Source organism: Scylla paramamosain, chromosome 3, assembly GCF_035594125.1.
Source record: "Scylla paramamosain isolate STU-SP2022 chromosome 3, ASM3559412v1, whole genome shotgun sequence".
Lineage (NCBI taxonomy): Eukaryota > Metazoa > Arthropoda > Malacostraca > Decapoda > Portunidae > Scylla > Scylla paramamosain.
In genome coordinates, this window is record NC_087153.1 from 32,175,522 (window position 1) to 32,195,521 (window position 20,000).

The following is a 20,000-nucleotide window of genomic DNA, read 5'->3' on the forward strand; positions in this document are numbered from 1 at the left end:
CTCTTCATCACCATTGTCCTCTTACTCCTCGTCCTCTTTAGTATTTCCTGTGCATGTCTCTGTGTACTCTGGCCGTCCCCATTTATTACTCTCACTTTACTTTCTCCCTGCATTCCTACTTTTCCTCCTCATCATCATCGGCCTTTTACTCCTCCTCCTGCTTAGTGCTTCCTATTCATTTATCTGTTGTGTGGTCGTCCTCTTTTGTTTCTATCACTATACTCTTTCTCCCTTGATCCTCAGTCCTTTATTATGCCCACTTCACTTTCTCTCTGCATTCCTACTCATCATTGTAATCATTCTCTCTTCTCCTTCCACTGTTTGATATTTTCTATTCAGTTCTCTGTACTTTGGGCGTCCTCTTTTGTTTCTATCACTGTACTCTTTCTCCCTTGATCCCCCATTCCTTCCCCGGTCCTCCCCTGCTCCCTCCGGCCCTCAGTATGGCCCTGTAGTCGGCCAGTGACCCGGGGGAGCGCGTAACGCCTCGCCCCAAGTGACCCAGTCCACTTTCTCCAGACCAGTATGCCAAGGTCTGCTCTCCCTCGACCCCCATCCCTCACCTCCTCCATCTCTCTCTCTCTCTCTCTCTCTCTCTCTCTCTCTCTCTCTCTCTCTCTCTCTCTCTCTCTCTCTCTCTCTCATTGGGTCTAACTTCATCACTATTTTATAAATCTGAGAATACACATGCAAAACAACATGGAAAATAAACATTCTCTCTCTCTCTCTCTCTCTCTCTCTCTCTCTCTCTCTCTCTCTCTCTCTCTCTCTCTCTCTCTCTCTCTCTCTCTCGTTATGCTCTCTACTCTCCTGGTCTGAAAGCTGTGAAATTTTTTATTTGTTGTTTTACTGTGTGTGTGTGTGTGTGTGTGTGTGTGTGTGTGTGTGTGTGTGTGTGTGTGTGTGTGTGTGTGTGTGTGTGTGTGTGTGTGTGTGCGCGCACACGCGCAGTCTTTCCTTACCTTCTACGAATCGCTGAAAAGAGAAACTAATGTATATGCGAAGACTAACTAAGGAAAGAGACACGTTTGATGAAGCGAAGAAGTTTTGATGTCTCGATTTCACACCACATGACACGTGTGTGTGTGTGTGTGTGTGTGTGTGCGTGTGTGTGCGTGCGTGGGATGTGTGTGTGTGTGTGACGACATGGGCGTAAATTTTACCTGTATACGCGTCCTTGCCACGTGGATCCAGACGTGTATACGTATGTGTGTGTGTGTGTGTGTGTGTGTGTGTGTGTGTGTGTGTGTGTGTGTGTGTGTGTGTGTGTGTGTGTGTGTGTGTGTGTGTGTGTGCGCGCGCTTCTTTCTAATGCGTAAGACAATGAGGATGCTACGACGTAGATTCTCTCTCTCTCTCTCTCTCTCTCTCTCTCTCTCTCTCTCTCTCTCTCTCTCTCTCTCTCTCTCTCTCTCTCTCTCTCTCTCTCTCTCTCTCTCTCTCTCTCTCTCAATGTTGTGTGTGTGTGTGTGTGTGTGTGTGTGTGTGTGTGTGTGTGTGTGTGTGTGTGTGTGTGTGTGTGTGTGTGTGTGTGTGTGTGTGTGTGCATACACGCATTTCTGTAAGTACATAAGCCTTTTCGACCCCAAAACACGCACATACACACAGAAGCGCCGTAACGCTGAAAAGAGAGATCCGAATCTTAGTATCTGTACAGTTTCACATTATTATTTATACCCACCAACAAGAATTAAACATCCAAACGTGATTCATCGCTTATTTACTCGCGCCCTTTAGAATTATAGACCCGGACAACGCTTTATGGTGCCAAGGCAATGTGTATGACCCGACGCTGTGGATAATTTTTGTGTCGGCGTCGGTAAATTAAAGGTGTGTTATTCGGAGGGGGAAAGGCAACAGGTGAGCGGGAGGGAGAGGGGGAGAGGGGGAAGGGGGAGAGGCATGGCGGTAATGTACATAAAAGGTGAAAGGACAGGTGATGACGTGAAGGGTGCAGGTGTACGTAGGTGGGTGGAGAGGTAACAGGTGGAGAGGTGAAGGCTGGTCGTGTGGAGTGGAGGGGACGAGACGGGTACTGCGGGTGGAGGCTACAGGTGGACGAGTGTGGAGGAGGGATGGCGGTGGAAGAGTCCCCTGGCTTGCCTACACTGTGTTTCGCAAGCTGCAGGTCGGACGTTGGGTTGCACTGAAGGGTCCTTGCCCCCCTCAGCCTCGCACTAGCAAAAATACACCGACCTTCCCTCCTCCTCCTCCTTTTCCTCCTGTTTCTCCCCTCTCCTTTCTCCTCTTCTCTTCTCCTCTACGTATTTCCTTCCTCTTCAGTGATTTGTTTTGTTCGGCAGTCCTCCTTTTATCGCTCTTCACTTACTCTCATATTTTTCCTCCTTTACAGGCTCCTCTTTTCCTTCTTTTCCTCTCCTCTCCTCTCTTCTCCTCTCCTCTCCTCTCCTCTCCTCTCCTCTCCTCTCCTCTCCTCTCCTTTTCTCCCCGTTATTCTGTGCTCTCTCTTATCCTCTCGTTTTTTCCTCATCATCCCTGCAGCTATTACTTTCATTCCTCTCTGTATCTCACATTCCTCTCACACACTCAGTGACGCTTATTGTCTATGTTGCACTTATGATTATTGCGTCAAGGAATTCTTGACGTTGAATTGATGCCAATAGTTATGCGATACTGTGTGAGATTTAGCTCAAGAAAACTTTTCTTAAGAATTGTTTGTTTATTTGAGTGTGTGTGTGTGTGTGTGTGTGTGTGTGTGTGTGTGTGTGTGTGTGTGTGTGTGTGTGTGTGTGTGTGTGTGTGTGTATTTATACATGCATGTTAGTGTGTTTGCATATGCAGGAGGGATCATTGAGTAAATGGTGGTTGTAGTTCTCTTTATTAGGTTAATAAAGGTTATAATGGTGGTTGCAGTAGTGGTGGTGGCGGTGGTGATGGCGGTGCCAGTGATAGTGGTGGTGAAGGTGGCGATGGTGGTGTGGGTCGGGATGTCCATGACTGGAGGACGGGAGGCCGCTGACCCGAGGAAGGTCACTGCTGCTCGTTTGAACAACTCTTCCAATACGAGGCCTTGCTGAGAACATTCCGTCCACTTCACGCGGGGAGTGGATGTGGGATGCAAGGACGAGACTCCACGAGTTTCACATTCTGACGCAGGTTCTCCCGCCAGTGGAGGCGTCGCCCTGGCTAGAGGTCAGCGCCCCTGGCGATGATGAGACTCAAAGGTTAGGTGTTGTGTGCAGCTCCACGACCTGTTAAGGCATTGTCCTTTTGATAAGTCACCAGTTACAGCCCTATCAGACGGTCACTGTTATGTGGAGGCCGCACACCCGGGAGGTCAGGGCAGCGAGGCAGGTCACCGCCCCCGGGGAAGGTCACTAAGGGGAGAGAAAGGAGGATTTTGCTCTCATGAGTCAAGACTCTGATGAAATGAGACGTTTAGCTGTCAGAAGTCCAGTTGCTGACGAAAGTACTGCATACTCTGGTGCCAGCCAGGCCGGCGGGTAATCAGGGGTCACTGCTCGCAAGAAGGTCGCCGTCCTGCTGAAGGCCTGTGCCCCTACTTGTAATTCCGGAGGTCACGGCCCAGTTTGGAGAGTGGCCGCCCTTGAGCCGCCGCATCACCGTCCGTGTACCCCTGTGTGGCAATAGTGGCGACGTCCAGCGTCACCATAGCGGCCTCTGTGCCGCACACCGTGGTCTGATCAGGTGCAGCCATTAGCACACCAGCACACCTTGGTCACGACCGGCATGCTCCGCCCTTCGCTATTTCCTCACAGCACATCAGATATTTGTTCTGAAATCATGTGCCAACATATCGAAGTTTTCGGTGAAATATGTAAAAAGAAAGTTCTGATAATCTGAAGTTAACCTCATTTCTTCAAGGCTAAATGCGAGTCTCTATCAGGCTGTTGCTTGTACAAGCCCAGCAACCCTAAAGTTTGTATGTATTGTGGAAAACCTAAATAAAATAACGTCCGAAGTCAATAGAAAATTAATTTATTACTGCCTTGCTTGTTTTCATTCGATAAAGGCTAACACGAGTTGTGTAGCAGCAAGCGGCTCAAAACAAACACGCCAAGCACCAAGCATTTCCCGTGCCTGGTTGAGTACGTCCTGTCCACTTATTCTTTCCGAAGGTGCTTATGTGAGCCCGTTAAGACCAATCATTCGTCTAATATGGAATGAATAAAAGTGGAAATGTAACAATAAATTATAAACCTCTTACAGAGACCGAGATGAAACGCTGTCCGCGAGGGACTCTGCCATGGCGGGACTTAGAGCCTTCTTTGTATTCTGGCCGTCACTCCATTTAAGATCTACACTTTTCCAAATCATATGGTATACAGTATGTGGTTATATAAATAATACACTTTGCAGACTTGTTATAGTGGTTGTATAAGGTGATGAGTGCCGAATTTTTGCAGTGAGCTAAGCTAGACACGTTATCTCTTCATTTCTGCTCACCGCATTGACTCAGGACTCTCGCCACCGCGCAGGCAGACAACAGGCAAGGCAGGATTTTCTCAGTCCGGCAGAAGTTGGCAGTAAGCGCCTCTCCTCACGTGTGTGTGTGTGTGTGTGTGTGTGTGTGTGTGTGTGTGTTAGTGTGTTTCTATTTTTTTTTGTATGTCCATTCTCTCTCTCTCTCTCTCTCTCTCTCTCTCTCTCTCTCTCTCTCTCTCTCTCTCTCTCTCTCTCTCTCTCTCTCTCTCTCTCTCTCTCTCTCTCTCTCTCTCTCTCTCTCTCTCTCTCTCACACACACACACACACACACACACACACACACACACACACACACACACACACACACACACACACACACACACACACACACACACACCTGAGGTCACCGATAAAATGAATCAGAAATAGCTCAACCAAACTTTGCGAAAAAAAAATAAATACATGCCGTCATTAGCTTCCACTAAGTAAATCAGTTCCCAGGGAGGGCCACCAGCCTACACCCCTCGTCCTTCACGGCCCGCAGGCACTATGAAGCCACGTATTCTAATTCCCGGTGTCTCGCGGCTGTCTATCAGGTTAACCACCCCGTTGCTCCACAGCGGAGTGGGCGGCGGGGTCACCACCTCCCTACACATTTGTCCCACTTTTGTCATGGTTCCCGCCTCACCTGTGACTCGTGAGGGAAAGACCTACATGTATATGATGTATGTATGCGATAATGATACGTTGTTATTTGTCGCAACGGATTCATTGTAGTGCCGACGAGCGCAATACATCACACACAAAACAAATATAAATGTATAAAAAACTATTCTTTGTGATAGCACTAGCCACACTATTAGTACCACCAGCACTACGACCATCACCACCGGTACAGGGAATAGTAGTAGTAGTAGTAGTAGTAGTGGTAATCATAGTAGATGTTCTTGTGGCGGTGGTGGTGTGGCGGTAGTAGTAGTAGTAGTAGTAGCAGTAGTAGTAGCAGCAGTAGTAGTAATAGCAGCAGTAGTATCAGTAATAGTCGCAGTAGTAGCAGTAGCAGTTGTGGTGGTGGTGGTGGTGGTGGTGATGGTGGTGGTGGCAGTGGTGGTGTTTTCATCCCCGGCATCGCAGCAGTCATCGAACCCGCTGCTTCCTCGTGGCACAAATAATGTCAACCAGGAACAAAAAAGGGAAAAATGGTTGGGGAGGGAAATGTAGAAAGCCTGAAATAATGGAATAAGGCCACGGGGGAAACTATGAGGCGGACACATAGAAAGGGGAAGAACAATGGACGCTTGAGAAGAAAGACACATGGGAAGGAGGTGACAGGAGACAGGTAAGAGAGAGAGAGAGAGAGAGAGAGAGAGAGAGAGAGAGAGAGAGAGAGAGAGAGAGAGAGAGAGAGAGAGAGAGAGAGAAAGAGATTTTGGTTCTGGGATAACAAAGAACGACCCAGATAAGAGGAGGAGGGAGAGGGGGAAGGGGGGACCACACCTGAGAAAAAGATAACAGGAATGAGCAAAGAGTTCACCGCCAGAGCTTTAGGTTCCTGACTACACAAGGTCGCGTTCCTTTCATCCTCCCTTCCCTCCATTCATTTACTCGCTTTTCTGCATATACTTAACCACCAATTGTACCACGCATACCAGCTGAATAATGGACACAAAGAATACAAAAACATATATATACACACACTGAAAACACACACATACTTACCAATACACGTAAGATAAGTAGCTGTAGATTCTTTTTTTTTTTATCGAAGGGAAAAAAATGATTTGTGGCGTAGGAAAGTGAAGAGTGTGTATTTTGTCGCTGTGAGATACGTGACAAAGCAAGTATGGTAAGATTTAGGAGACTGAGATTACTCGATGACAAACTGCTGGCGTGTACTTACCAGGGATGGATTTTTTTTTCCCACGCTGTCTTCGTCACGTGAGGAGCTACAAGAGAGAGAGAGAGAGAGAGAGAGAGAGAGAGAGAGAGAGAGAGAGAGAGAGAGAGAGAGAGAGAGAGAGAGAGAGAGAGAGACTTACAAAAAGATACACAGAACGATCCATAAACAGACTCACTTCTGAATGCACAGACAAAGAATCTCGTCAAGAAACTAACAAGGATCATAAAATTTGTAACACGGTCATTCTTGTTTTTCTCTTCTTTCTCTTTCTCTTATTTTTTTCTTTAGCTAAAATGGATTTTAAATAACATCCCTCTTAACTTTTCCAGTGTTGTCTTTCAGAGATGTGTGAAAGATTCGTTTGGTGTAAAAATGAAGAAGAAATAAAAGTTGTATCCTCTTACCTCCTGGATTTACACGCTCGGCAGGAGGAAGAGGAGGAGGAGGAAGAGGAGGAGGAGGAGGAGGAGGAGGAGGAGGAGGAGGAGGAGGAGGAGGAGGAAGAGGAGGAGGAGTCTTTTACAGAACAAAGGTAAAAATAAAGTGTATTACATGTGTGTTCCTTTTTTTTTATCTTTCTTTATTTTCGAAGTTAATAAAGATGTCCAAAGAGTTTTAAGGATTTGTTCACTGGCCTCATAATTCAAGAGAGAGAGAGAGAGAGAGAGAGAGAGAGAGAGAGAGAGAGAGAGAGAGAGATGAATGAAAAAAAAGATGAAAAGAACTTAAGTAGCTCCACCCTCTTTTCTCACCCATTTTTATCTCACTAAAACACACACACACACACACACACACACACACACACACACACACACACACACACACACACACACACACACACACACACACACACACACACACACACACACACACACACACACACACACACACACACACACACACACACACACACACACAGAAAATTTGATGGCCGGAATGGGACAGGAACGGGGCAGAGAGGATAATAGGATGGTGGAGGAGAAAAAGGAAGAGAAAGAGAAGGAGGAGGAGGAGAAGGAGAAGGAGGAGGAGGCGGAGGAGGAGGAGGAGGAGGAAGGGGCCGTAGCGTTCACAGTGTAGCCTCCAGAGAGCGAGGGTGTAGGAGGTGAACGGCCGCTACCAAGGACTGACTTCTTTGCCGTTCTGTTCACCTTCGTTCACAGAGCGTTCACTGCCCCTTGCTGGTTCATCACCTCGGCGCGCGGCTGAAGAACATCTACGGCTATAAAATGCATATACAATTAGAGTAGTAATTAATAGCATCAAAATATCTTCAGAACTGAGTATTATCTGCAGTTTTGTCCTTAACGTATGATTGCCTGATTTTTTTTATTGTTTTATGTCTTATTCATATTTCCTTATTTTTATCAAATCTCCAGTTACTGAGCAATTGCTACTTTCTCTCACTTTAAATGTCATAATTAAGTATAATATGGAGTTATGCTGTCTACTTACTTATTTTTTACTTGAATTTAATGCGCGATTCTCATACTCCCCTCCCGCTCGTTGGCATAACAGTGAAGGCTGAGAGAAACTTGCGTAGTGCAGTAACGAGTGGCGTGATAATAACGGTGCCTGATGAGTTATAGAGGCTGAATCAGTACCTTGAAAGAGAGAGAGAGAGAGAGAGAGAGAGAGAGAGAGAGAGAGAGAGAGAGAGAGAGAGAGAGAGAGAGAGAGAGAGAAAGGGGAAGGACGAAGAGGGAAGGCTAGTATTAGTAATTTCAGATGGTATGTTTGGGAAATGAGATAAAGAGATGAAGGTAATAACTATCCCAGCAGGTGAGAAGGTGAACCACGCTCCCCAGGTGTGAATGACAGACAGAGAGAGAGAGAGAGAGAGAGAGAGAGAGAGAGAGAGAGAGAGAGAGAGAGAGAGAGAGAGAGAGAGAGAGAGAGAGAGAGAGAGAGAGAGAGAGAGAGAGAGAGAGAAGGAAATGTGACATGTGCTCAAACTGTCATTTATTTTTCTCTTATTCACAGCAGCTCGTGTAATCAAGTAAGCGGTTGATGACTGTTATGAATGGCTTGAGCAGTGGCCGGGCAGTGGTGGTGATTGTGTGGTGACTGATTGGCTGAGTGGTTTGTTGACCTGAATGTCTGACTGCCTAGATGTCGATTACGGTCGTGTTATGCATGTCCCCTCACAGCCTGGCTACGGTAAGGAAAGGCTCCCTCAGCAAGGCCAGCGCTGCGCCACCTCTGCCTTGCATTCTCCCGTGGTCGTGCGCTGCGGCGGGCAAGGACCTGCTGCGGGGAACGTTCACCCGAGGACTGACGGATGCTCTCCCTCCTCCCCTTCTCCGCCTCTTCCTCCTCCTCTTCTTCCTCCTCCTCTTCGTTCTTCTTCTTTCTCACTCCTGCTCCTCCTCGTTCTTTACCCTCATCCTTCTATTAACTTCTCTCCTCCTTCCTCCTCCTCCTCCTCCTCCTCCTCCTCCTCCTCCTCCTCCTCCTCCTCCTCCTCCTCCTCCTCCTCCTCCACATCATCCCAGCTCATCTTGTGTCTTCTCATCTATACGTCTTCCTCCACGCCTCTCCCTGCCTCTCCCTCCTACATTTATGCTCTCCCTGCCCTAGCCTCAAACCCCTGCCTCCTCCTCCCTCTCCCTGCCTCTCCCTGGTCCTGCGTGCCACTTCCCTCACTCTCCTTGCCTCTCCCACACCTTCCTTACCTCTCACTCCAACCTCCTTGCTCTCCCTCTCCCTCTCTTTCACCTTGGGATGGACGGAGCGAAGGTTCCAAGGACAATGGTGAACGTCCATAAGCCCTCCTCCTCCTCCTACTCCTCCTCCTCCTCCTCCTCCTCCTCCTCCTCCTCCTCCTCCTCCTCCTCCTCCTCCTCCTCCTCCTCCTCCTCCTCCTCCTCCTCGCAGCCCACCAGAGGAAGAGTAGCAAGAGATGACAATCTAATTTTAGTATCCATGGAGTTTGGGTGTGGGGAGTTTTTATTCCTTTTTTTTCTCCCCATTTGTGTTGGTTTGGTTTGAAAGGTAGTGAGAAATTTATAGAAGGTAACGAGTATCTTTTCTTTGCTTGGGGAAGGAGGGATGTGTGTGTGTGTGTGTGTGTGTGTGTGTGTGTGTGTGTGTGTGTGTGTGTGTGTGTGTTTGTGTTTGTGTTTGTGTTAATGGTGATCACGATGACACTATTACCACTCCTAATCATTATCTATCAACAAACATCTCCAGAAATGTAACAAAGAAAAAAAAATGTTATTGTAGGTTTATTTTCACTAGATATTATACTCTAAAAAGACAATTTCCATAGAAGGTGAACATTTGTTATTGTACATGAACAAAAAATAAATAAATAAAAGATAGGTAATCAAATAATACGAGAAAAGAATTCCCTCGATAAAAGAAGCAATTTTAGTAAAGGTAAATAAAAAACCACACTGCGCTGGCCACCAGGACGAAGCTGAACTGATGTGGATGACCTGTGAGTGGAGGGAGGTGAAAAGGTGTGGCGGGCTGAGGAAGAGGAGGCGAGGAGGTGGAGTGCTGGATAAAGAAGGGAGGGAGGGAGAGAGAGAGGGAGTGAGAGGGAGGGTTTGGGAGAGTAGAGCTGAGCGTTGGGGTCATGCAGGGGGAGGGGGAGAAGGAGAGGTCACGGTGATGAGAGAGAGAGAGAGAGAGAGAGAGAGAGAGAGAGAGAGAGAGAGAGAGAGAGAGAGAGAGAGAGAGAGAGAGAGAGAGGTCAACACATCCTGGCAAATATCATGGCTTCCTCTCGTTACAGATTTGGGCTTGGCTGTCACACCTGCCTCCCCAGCCCCTCCCAGTGACTCCCCTTCAGCCTCCGAGGTCACAGACGTGAGTGTACATTTTGGCATTATTGAGCACACCTCAGCTCGCTCCTAACCACTTCCCTGACGAGACAAAGAGGAAGGACCGAGACTATTTCGTTATGTCATGCTACTGGTATGTGTGTGGGTGGGTAGGTGGGGAGGGAAGGAGAGATGGAGGGAGGGAGAGAAAATTAAGGTGGGTGTGGATGTGGGACCAGAGGGAAGAAGAGCCAGGCAGATGGCAGGTGATGGTGGTGGTGGTGGTGTGGGTGGAGTGGATTGGGAGAGAATATTAGGGTGTGGATGAGGGATAGAGGAGAGTGGAGGAGGGAGAGATGGAGGGTTAGAGCAATGCAAGTGGGTGGTGTGGAGGTTTGAAGAAGAACCAGGCAGGTGTTGGTGTTGGTGGTGGTGGTGGTGGTGGTGGTGGTGTGGGAGTAGGAGAGGCTTGAGGGCATCAGTGGGTGGTGGCGAGGGAGGCTTTTCTCGAGGCTGGGCGGTGTGTTTGTGTCACCTCTGCCTGCATGGTGGTCAGGCGGGGCTGAGATTGCCTTCACGGGTTAATAAGAAAGGCACTTCATCACTTGTGTGTGTGACCTCTGCCCGTCTGCCCAGGGAGGAGGAGGAGGAGGAGGAGGAGGAAGAGGAAGAGGAGGAGGGGTAGCAAGAGGTCGGTCAGAAGTACCCTCTCAGGTGAGGCCGCGGAGACAGGTGCTGGGTCGCCGTTTTTGTTGTTGTTCTTAGTAGTGTTTGTTTATTGCCAGGTAGGCTGTTGTACCGTACTTACCTTCCTTCCTTCCTTCCCTCCCTCCCTGCAGTTCTTGTTTTCTCCTCTCTTCATTCCTCCTCCCTTCTGCCTCCTCTCATACCTGCCTGCATCTGGCCTGCCCAAGTTGCGTCTCGCTCTTAAATATTCCTTACCTGTTACCTCACTTTTCCCTTCTTCAGCATTCCCATTAAAAGATGATGTTCGTTTCGCAAGCAAGATCTCATTCACTATTCCCCCACCTGTCCAGCACCTGTTAATTTTTTCCCAGGTATTATCCCGGCAGATCTCCTCTTCTTTCTCAGAACTCTTTCCTTCTCTGGTATTTTTTCCTCCTATATCATCGTCTTTTTGGTTCGTCTTGTCCGCAGTATCTTCTCATCGGTCTCATTTCTTTATCCTCTTTTCCGTCCCTCGAGGCCTTCGGGGTTTTCGCTCATCCCTTGAGGTCGTTCGCAGGTCGTTCACCGGGAAGGTAGAGGCAGTGGGATGGCCTGACGTGCCTAGCTGGAAGTAGCTGGTGGTTTTGTAATATTTAGCGGGGTCGGTCGTTGCTCTGCTGCGTCTTAAAGTGGAAGGGGGCATCTTTTTAGCGTGCGTGTGTGTGGGGAGGTTGTTTTCCTTGGTGCGTCGCAGGAAGGACAGAGAAAGAAGGGTGTTGAACCAGAGGAGCGAGCGAGAGACAGAGAGAGAGAGAGAGAGAGAGAGAGAGAGAGAGAGAGAGAGAGAGAGAGAGAGAGAGAGAGAGAGAGAGAGAGAGAGAGAGAGAGAGAGAGAGAATGGTGAGGGTACCGTGTATATTACAAGGGAGGAGGGTATGTCCTTGAGATGTTGGGGTTGAAAACACACACACACACACACACACACACACACACACACACACACACACACACACACACACACACACACACACACACACACACACACACACACACACACACACACACACGAAACCTAAGTTCATTGAAGCTGATTCCTCGCGGTTAAGAATGCGCCTGCGTTCATTAAGACAGAAACGTTAGATGCCGGAAGCGTTCTGCAGAAGCGTGAGAACTTTTACCCTACCCGCAAGAAGCGAACGTTCCCCCCTGTAGTGATGCCTTGGGAGGAACGCAGAGAGACGGAGAGAGACACAGAGGGGTTCGAGAGGGCGGGAGGGAAGGAGGGAACAGGAGATAGAACCGAATGACCGATGCTCAAACCGAAGCACAGACAAACCTCCAGGCGACAGGCAACAGCATTCTGAAGTGTAATGATAGTGTCCGCTGGGAGAAGTAACTGAAGGGGTTGAAGAAGATGGACTAATTCATCCACCGACTCCTTTCCTCCCTGTCTTTGTACTCGCTCGTGGGGGAAGAGAGGAGAGCAGAGATTGATAGGTAGGTAGTATAGGGAGGGAGATAATTAAAGGGAGAGGAAGAGGGGAGACTGCAGAGATAGAAAGAAGGTAAGGGATCTGGAGGGAGTGGGGTGAATTACACAAGGAAGAAGGGAGGGAGGGAGGGAGGGAGGGGAGAAACAAAGGGAGAGGATGGGGCATGTAACGAGAAGGGAAAATTAGAAGAGGGAGAGAAGAGAGACAGAAAGAAGTAAACTGGAGTAAAGGAAGAGGGGAGAATTTAACAAAAAAAAGAGGAGAGGATAAACAGCAAGAGAGAGAGAGAGAGAGAGAGAGAGAGAGAGAGAGAGAGAGAGAGAGAGAGAGAGAGAGAGAGAGAGAGAGAGAGAGAGAGAGAGAGAGAGAGAGAGAGAGAGAGAGAGAGAGAGAGAGAGAGAGAGAGAGAGAGAAGAGATGAACTAGGAAAGTAAGAGAGATGGGGTGAATGAGATGAAGAGAAGGGGACAAAAAGAAAGGATGGGGTGATAAAGGAAGAAGGATTAATTGGACAAAGAGGGAGGGAAGGTGAAGAGAGAGAGAGAGAGAGAGAGAGAGAGAGAGAGAGAGAGAGAGAGAGAGAGAGAGAGAGAGAGAGAGAGAGAGAGAGAGAGCAAGGAGGGGGAAGCAAGGGAAATCGAGAGGTGGTTGCACTGGCTGGATTTTCTTGACGTGACCTCAGAGCAAGTCAACTTCCAAGGAGGCGATACAAAGACACTAATTCTCATTAAACTTCACTTGCTGCTGTGCGGGAGAGACTGAGAGAGAAAGAGAAATAAGTGGAAAAAGCTGGAGGAAAAAGAGACTAAAAAGAAAACAAAAGAGAGAGGGATGAAGTGAGAGGAGGCGAAAAAGCTTTGATTACTTGGGGCGAGAAATCTGTGTGCGCGTGTCTGTGTGTTTGTGTGTGTGTCAGTGTTTAAATACTGCGTGATGTGTGTTGTGTTGCCTCTGTTCTGGTCATCCAAGCTTATATTATTCAGGGAGCTGCAGATAAGCCGGAAAGAGAAATAAAAGCTAAAACTCTTGTCAAAAAAGAGAAACGCGGTAGAGTCTCAATGTTGCAGGAGAGATTAAAGATTGAAAGAAAAAAAATATATATACACGAGTAATAAGAGGAATACCAGGATGGTGAGGAGGATGAAGATGAGGAGGAAGAAGAGGAGGAGGAGGAGGAGGAGGAGGAGGAGGAGGAGGAGGAGGAGGAGGAGAAATGGAGCAGAAAACAAAGAGCACAAATTCAAAAAAAGAATAAGGGAAAGATTTGTTCTTGGAAGAAAAATACAGAAAAATGTTTGGATGAGAAGGAACAGAAGGACGAAGAGAACGACGAGGAGGAGGAAGAGGAGGAGGAGGAGGAGGAGGAGGGAAAAAAAGAACAGGAGACTGCGTGGGAGAGACCAACAAGGGAAAGAAATATTGCCTAGAAATACGAACAAGTTAAATGCAGCTTGGAAACAAAAATGAAACGAGGAAAAGGAAAAACGATGGATAGAGGAGGATGCGTGTGGGAGGAAGCAAGATATAACAACATAAATCAGAGGAAAAGTGCACGATACACACACAAAAGAGAACAAAGGATCACATAGGTATTAGTGCATCATACAAGCCAACCTGGGAAAATCGATACAAATTTCTCAGTGATGGATGGATTTTTCTTCTTTTCTTTTTATTTTTTTTGTTGCTGCTGTCCAGGAGAGAAGTGGTGTAATGCCTCACTCAGTCCTACCCCCCACCACACACCCCTCTTTTACGTATCCTCCCCTCATCTTCTTTGTTCCTTAGTCATCCCAAATCATCAATCCTTCCCCCTCATTGTCTTCGTTTTTTTTTTAACTCTTTACTCTTATTTCTTACTTGTTCCCTCCTTTATCCTATCTTCTTTTTTTATTTATCTTTCTTTATCCTTCACTACCTTGTTTCCTTATCCTTCTCCTTCCTCACTTTTTGCTCCTTTTCCTCTTTATATGTTGTTTGTTTCCTTATCCTTTATCCCCCTTTTGTTAATTCTTTATCTCTTCCTCATCTTTTATTTCCCTTCATCTTTTACCTCTTCCCTCCCTTTGCCGTTCCTTTCCTCCTCGTTTCTCCTCCCTTGCTACTCGTTCCTCGCTCTTTTATTTAATTATCTACCACTTTCCCATTCATCCATTATTTAGTTACCCTCCCGATTTCCATTTATCATCTCCAAGCTTTCCACCTCTCACATCTGCTCCTCCTCCTCCTCCTTCTTCTCCTTCTCCTCCTCCTCCTCCTCCTCCTCCTCCTCCTCCTCATCTTCACTCTGCCATCACATGTACAGTCATAATTCGATATCTGATAACAAACTAAATACATTTGTTGCGACGAAAATACAAAAAAACGTAGATAATCTTGTGATTTAATTCCTGCTTTATTAATAGAGAAGTAAAAGTCACATATTTCTGAGATCTTATGAGGAAAAATGTGAATTAGATTAAGACAAAGATAAAGTAGAAAAAAAAACATAACGGTACTCTTGAAAAAAAAAAAAAAAGAGAAGAGAGAAAACAGGAAGAGTGAAAAAAAAAAGACAAAACAAAAGGCCAATGCAAAGATTGAATAAGTTATCTTTCCTACCAGAACCAGAACAAGAAACATGACTCCTTCTGTGTTCTGTGTGTTCCCCCTGACAGGAACATAAGAACATACAGGAAGTTGTGAGAATCCAGCAGGACTCTACAAGTCGCACTCCCTGAATAAGACATACATATGCCCACCTAACATTCCTCTTCATTAATTCATCTAATATTCTCTTTAAAAGAAAAAAAAACTTCATATTGACTAGTCACTGGAAACTTCCTTACAAAACGTGGTAACTGACAAATTTCCACCTCATTAGAGAAGTGAAGATTGCAGAAAAGTATATAAATATTTATTTATTTATTTTTTGTAAATGCAATGTAGGTGAGTGCAGAATGTTACTAGGTTGCTCAACTGTTCTACAAAAATGTTTGAGAGAAAAAAAATTTAATTGATGACTAAAGACTATCTAGCTGACAACCACCTCCGTCCGTCACATCACTCACTTCTTGTCTTTTACAAAGCCCTCACAGTTCATTAGTCCATATATCAATTTCTCTTCGATTTATAGACACAAAATACACTGGACATCGTGACACCACCACCCGGGGCACTGCGCCTGGCCATTTAGCGCATCATTGCCGGGGAAAACCACCCAACCACCGCCAGCTATGGGTGAGAGAAAGCACGTATAGAAACTAGTACTCGGGTAACAAAAGACGGAGGGATGACCACGTCAATAGAAAAAAAAATAATGTCACTGGAAGAAAAGAGAGAGAGAGAGAGAGAGAGAGAGAGAGAGAGAGAGAGAGAGAGAGAGAGAGAGAGAGAGAGAGACAAAAGTACAATATATATATAGTGGTACTTTACTTTTACCTCTACGAGCGTCACACCTGTCAGTGCCCCATAACGGAACCTAACTACATACTTACCTGAGAGGCATATGGGCAGGGAGGGCGGGAACAGAAAAAGATGCATGACTGCCCATCTGTTCACGCATAGCTGAAGGATTGGAATGGAGCCGCAGTAGAGAGGCGAGAAAGATCTGATAAGGAGGTTTTTTTTTTTTTGTGAGAGAACGGAAGTTAAATGAAGGTGCTGGATGGGTGCGGGGAGAGAGAGAGAGAGAGAGAGAGAGAGAGAGAGAGAGAGAGAGAGAGAGAGAGAGAGAGAGAGAGAGAGAGAGTGTGGAGGAGGAGGAGGAGGAGGAGGAGTACTTCGGATTGTGAGGATTAGGAATAGCTGGGTTGGTGATATCAAGAAAATAGGAGGAGGAGGAGGAGGAGGAGGAGGAGGAGGAGGAGGAGGAGGTTGTCTGGAGAAGGTGGTGATGATGATGGTGTGTGTGTGTGTGTGTGTGTGTGTGTGTGTGTGTGTGTGTGTGTGTGTGTGTGTGTGTGTGTGTGTGTGTGTGTGTGTGTGTGTGTGTGTGTGTGTGTGTACCCTCGGAGAGATATGAAATGAGACAGGAAACGCATAACGGAGAGAAAATACATTCAAGACGGAAGGAGAGACAGAAGAAGGAAGTCGGAAGTATGTATAAGACACGACGTGAGAGAGAGAGAGAGAGAGAGAGAGAGAGAGAGAGAGAGAGAGAGAGAGAGAGAGAGAGAGAGAGAGAGAGAGAGAGAGAGAGAGAGGAAGGAGGAGGGGGTACGGGATGGAAGAAAAATAGATGGGGAAGGGAGAGAACGGGTGGGGACTGAAGGGTGGAGGGAGGGGAGGAGTTACAGTTGGGAGGAGTCGCAATGACCACCGGGGAAGCACGCCCAGAGGTGCTCTTCGTTCCGCCTCAGGAGAGAAGGAACGGGAGGGAAGGGTCGTCGGGGGAGAGGGAGAGATAAAGGGAGAGGGGGGAGTGAGTGAGGGAAGGGCGTGTAGTGGTGATGGCTGTACCGTAATGCCTGTTGCCATCATCTGTCTTCAGCGAGGAGGAAATAAGGAAGAGGAAGGAAGAGGAAGGAAGGGAGGAAGGAGTTGGGGGTGGGGTGGAGGGAGAGCAACAGCTACATGTTACTTGACGATACAAAGAAATAAAGGGAGAATTTATTGCAAAGGAGGAAGCTGTTGTTGTATTCGTTGTTGTTGTTGTTGTTGTTGTTGTTGTTGTTGTTGTTGTTGTTGTTGTTGTTGTTGTTGTTGTAGCCGCTGTTGCTGGTGCCACAACAGCAACAACAACACCAGTAATGATGATGATGATGATGATGATAATAATAATAATGATAATAATAGTAATAATAATAATAATAATAATAATAATGATAATAATAATAATAATAATAATGATAATAGTAATGAATATAATAATAATAATAATAATAATAATAATAATAATAATAAAAACGACAACAACAATAACAAGAACATCAACAATAACGCAAACAACATCAACAACAACAACAACAATAATAATGATAATAATAATAATAATAATAATAATAATAATAATAATAATAATAATAATAATAATAACAATAATACCGACACTGCTGTTGCTCCTGAGAAATAAAACATCATATACACAGAAAATAATTACAACATTTGCGATCAGAAAATCATGGAGACCAGGAAATAACATGATGTGTACATAGTATGGTTCATTAGTGGTGGCAGGTAATGAAGTGCGGAAGGGAAAGATGTAGCGTTATAAGACACGTAATAAATATTGAAGGCACGAGAATTACAGGGGAAAACTGGTAGTGGAAGGAACCCAAACGAATAGAGAGGAGGAGGAGGAGGAGAGACATTAATAAGAGAGAGGATAAAGGATACGTTTGGAGAAAGGGAAGAAAGGCGACGAGGAGGAGAAATAAGATAACTAATGAAAGAGAAGAGATAAAATACATTTTGATAAAGGCAGAAAAGAAGAAATAGAAGGAAGAGAAGAAGGAGGAAGATTAATGGGAGAGAGCAGAAAGAAAGTTTTGAAAGAAGGGAAATAGAAAAAAAGAGTGGAAAAAGACGGGGAAGTGATAAGAGAAGGCAGAAAGGATACGTTTTAAAAGAAAGGGAAAGAGAAGAAAGGGGAGGAAAAGGAGGAGGAGTAATAAGCGAGGGCAGAAAGAATATGTTTTGGAAAAGAAGGAAGAGAGGAAGGAGGAGGAGGAGAAGGAACACTAATGAGAGAGAGAGAGAGAGAGAGAGAGAGAGAGAGAGAGAGAGAGAGAGAGAGAGAGAGAGAGAGAGGAGGGAGGAGGGAGGAAGAGAAAAAAAGAGAGAATACATTTTGAAACGGGAGGAAAATAAAAAAAAAGACGGAGGAAAAAAGGGAAAAGGCTAATAAGAGAAAGGAAAATTAATACGTTTTGAAACAAGGGAAAAAAAAAACACTCGTAAAGAGAATGGAGATAGGTAAAAAAAAAAAAAAAAAAGATCGGAAAGGAGAGCAGACAAGAGGAGAATGTTTGGCAGATAAACACAAAAAATCATGACAGGGAAATGCTGGAGGCTCGGACTGCGAACTAGCATCAGAGAGAGAGAGAGAGAGAGAGAGAGAGAGAGAGAGAGAGAGAGAGAGAGAGAGAGAGAGAGAGAGAGAGAGAGAGAGAGAGAGAGTAGGGGGGAGGATCCGGAGGAAGGTGATTTGTTATCTTTGCAGGAAGTTCTTAGCAACGTAGAAGAAGAAGAAGTAGAAGAAGAAAAAAAACGAAGAAGAAAAAGAAAAAAACGAAGATTGTACCATGCTCTTGAAAAAAGTTTTTATTATCATTATCATAACCATTATCATCATCATCATCATCATCATCATCATCATCATCATCATTATCATCATTATCATCAATCTCCTCATTATCAATCTCTATGAGTTTGCTGCAGGATAAAAGGCCTTCATCTACCTTCTTCATTCGTCTCTATTAGCTGCCTGTCTAGTCCAGATTACCCTAGGTAGGTAAATTTTTCGTCTCATCTAACCTAATCTAATCTCTAACCCATCTATCTCTACCCTTCTTTCTTTCTCCTTTCCTGCATTGTCATTCCGCTCCTCTAAATCATTTAAATGTTTTATACACACACATACATACTTTCGCTCCCTTTTATGAGAGTAAAATGTTCCTCTCTCTCCTGTACAGAAAAAAATAATCAAGTCAAGAAAGTTTCGTCTTGAACAGAGTGGTCGTAACATTTACTGACACAAAATAGATACTTTTACTTGGTGTGTATTTTCGAGGAGTCATTCGCCACTCGAGACCGACTAAACTTACTCGCTTCTGAAAACGCATTATCATTTCTTGCACGATAAAGGCGATGGAAGCAGGTATGAAAATGTAGACTAGATATAAGAGATACAGGTAGAGAGGAAAAAGAGGAACAGAAAGGGAAACGAAAGGAATTAGAAAATCTTTACAAAAATTAAATAAGTAAGAAACCCCCCCCAAAAAAAATGAGAATCGTTATGAAAAATAAAGACGAAATCGAACAGACTCAGTAAGACATGGTAAAGAAAGGAATGGAGGGAAAGTGAAAGAAAGAGAGAAGAAATTCTTATAAAAAAAAATATATAAAAGAGTACAGAATTGACAGGTAACAGAAAACTTGTTGGCTTATAACGAGATTACCTGCGTTAGGAAAGTGCGTTATGGTGCGAGCCTTCACAACTTTGGCGGACAATTAGGTAATGAAATGAGAAGGCCCCTCCCCGCCCACTCTTTCCGACACACAGTTGATATGTACTGAAGTAAATGAAAAGAAATAGCACACCTCCCGAGACTAAAGGTTTGAGAGAAGTTAGAAGTACATAAAAAGGACGGAAATACTCCAGAAAGACGGGAAGAAGACGGGAGAGAGAGAAAGAAGATAGGAGACTAAAGTGGAGAGAAGACAGAAAGAAGAGAGAACGGAACGTAGAATATAAAGAAGGTACAAGAAAGAAGGAATAAGAAGGAAGTCAGAAGAGAGAAGAAAGTAAATAGAAGGAGGAAGCCGGAAGAAAGAAAGAAGACGTAAAGAAGAAAGAAGAGAAAGAAAAAGATAACGAAAACAACACAAAACCAGACAAAAAGAATGCAAAAATGAAAACAGAAAAGAAAACGGGAAAACAAAGACAGGATAAAGACAGAAGACGAAAAAATTAAGGCAACAGAAGAAAGATGACAGAAAAAAAATAAGAAATAAAAAAAATCAAACAAATACGAAAGGAAACCTGCCCATGATATACATATGTACACATTAAAAATAATCACTCATTAAAACAAACACGAAAAAAAAAGAAAAAGAAAACTC

At 45.2% G+C, this 20,000-nt stretch overlaps 1 long non-coding RNA gene across 1 annotated transcript in view; it reads left to right on the top strand.

Moving 5' to 3' along the window:
* LOC135093841 (uncharacterized) overlaps positions 1 to 20,000 on the top strand; it is a 333,879-nt gene that overhangs the window by 132,602 nt on the left and 181,277 nt on the right. The window contains exon 3 of the long non-coding RNA XR_010263494.1: positions 10,050 to 10,123. This is a non-coding gene — a long non-coding RNA (uncharacterized LOC135093841). The remainder of the gene's footprint in view (positions 1 to 10,049; positions 10,124 to 20,000) is intronic.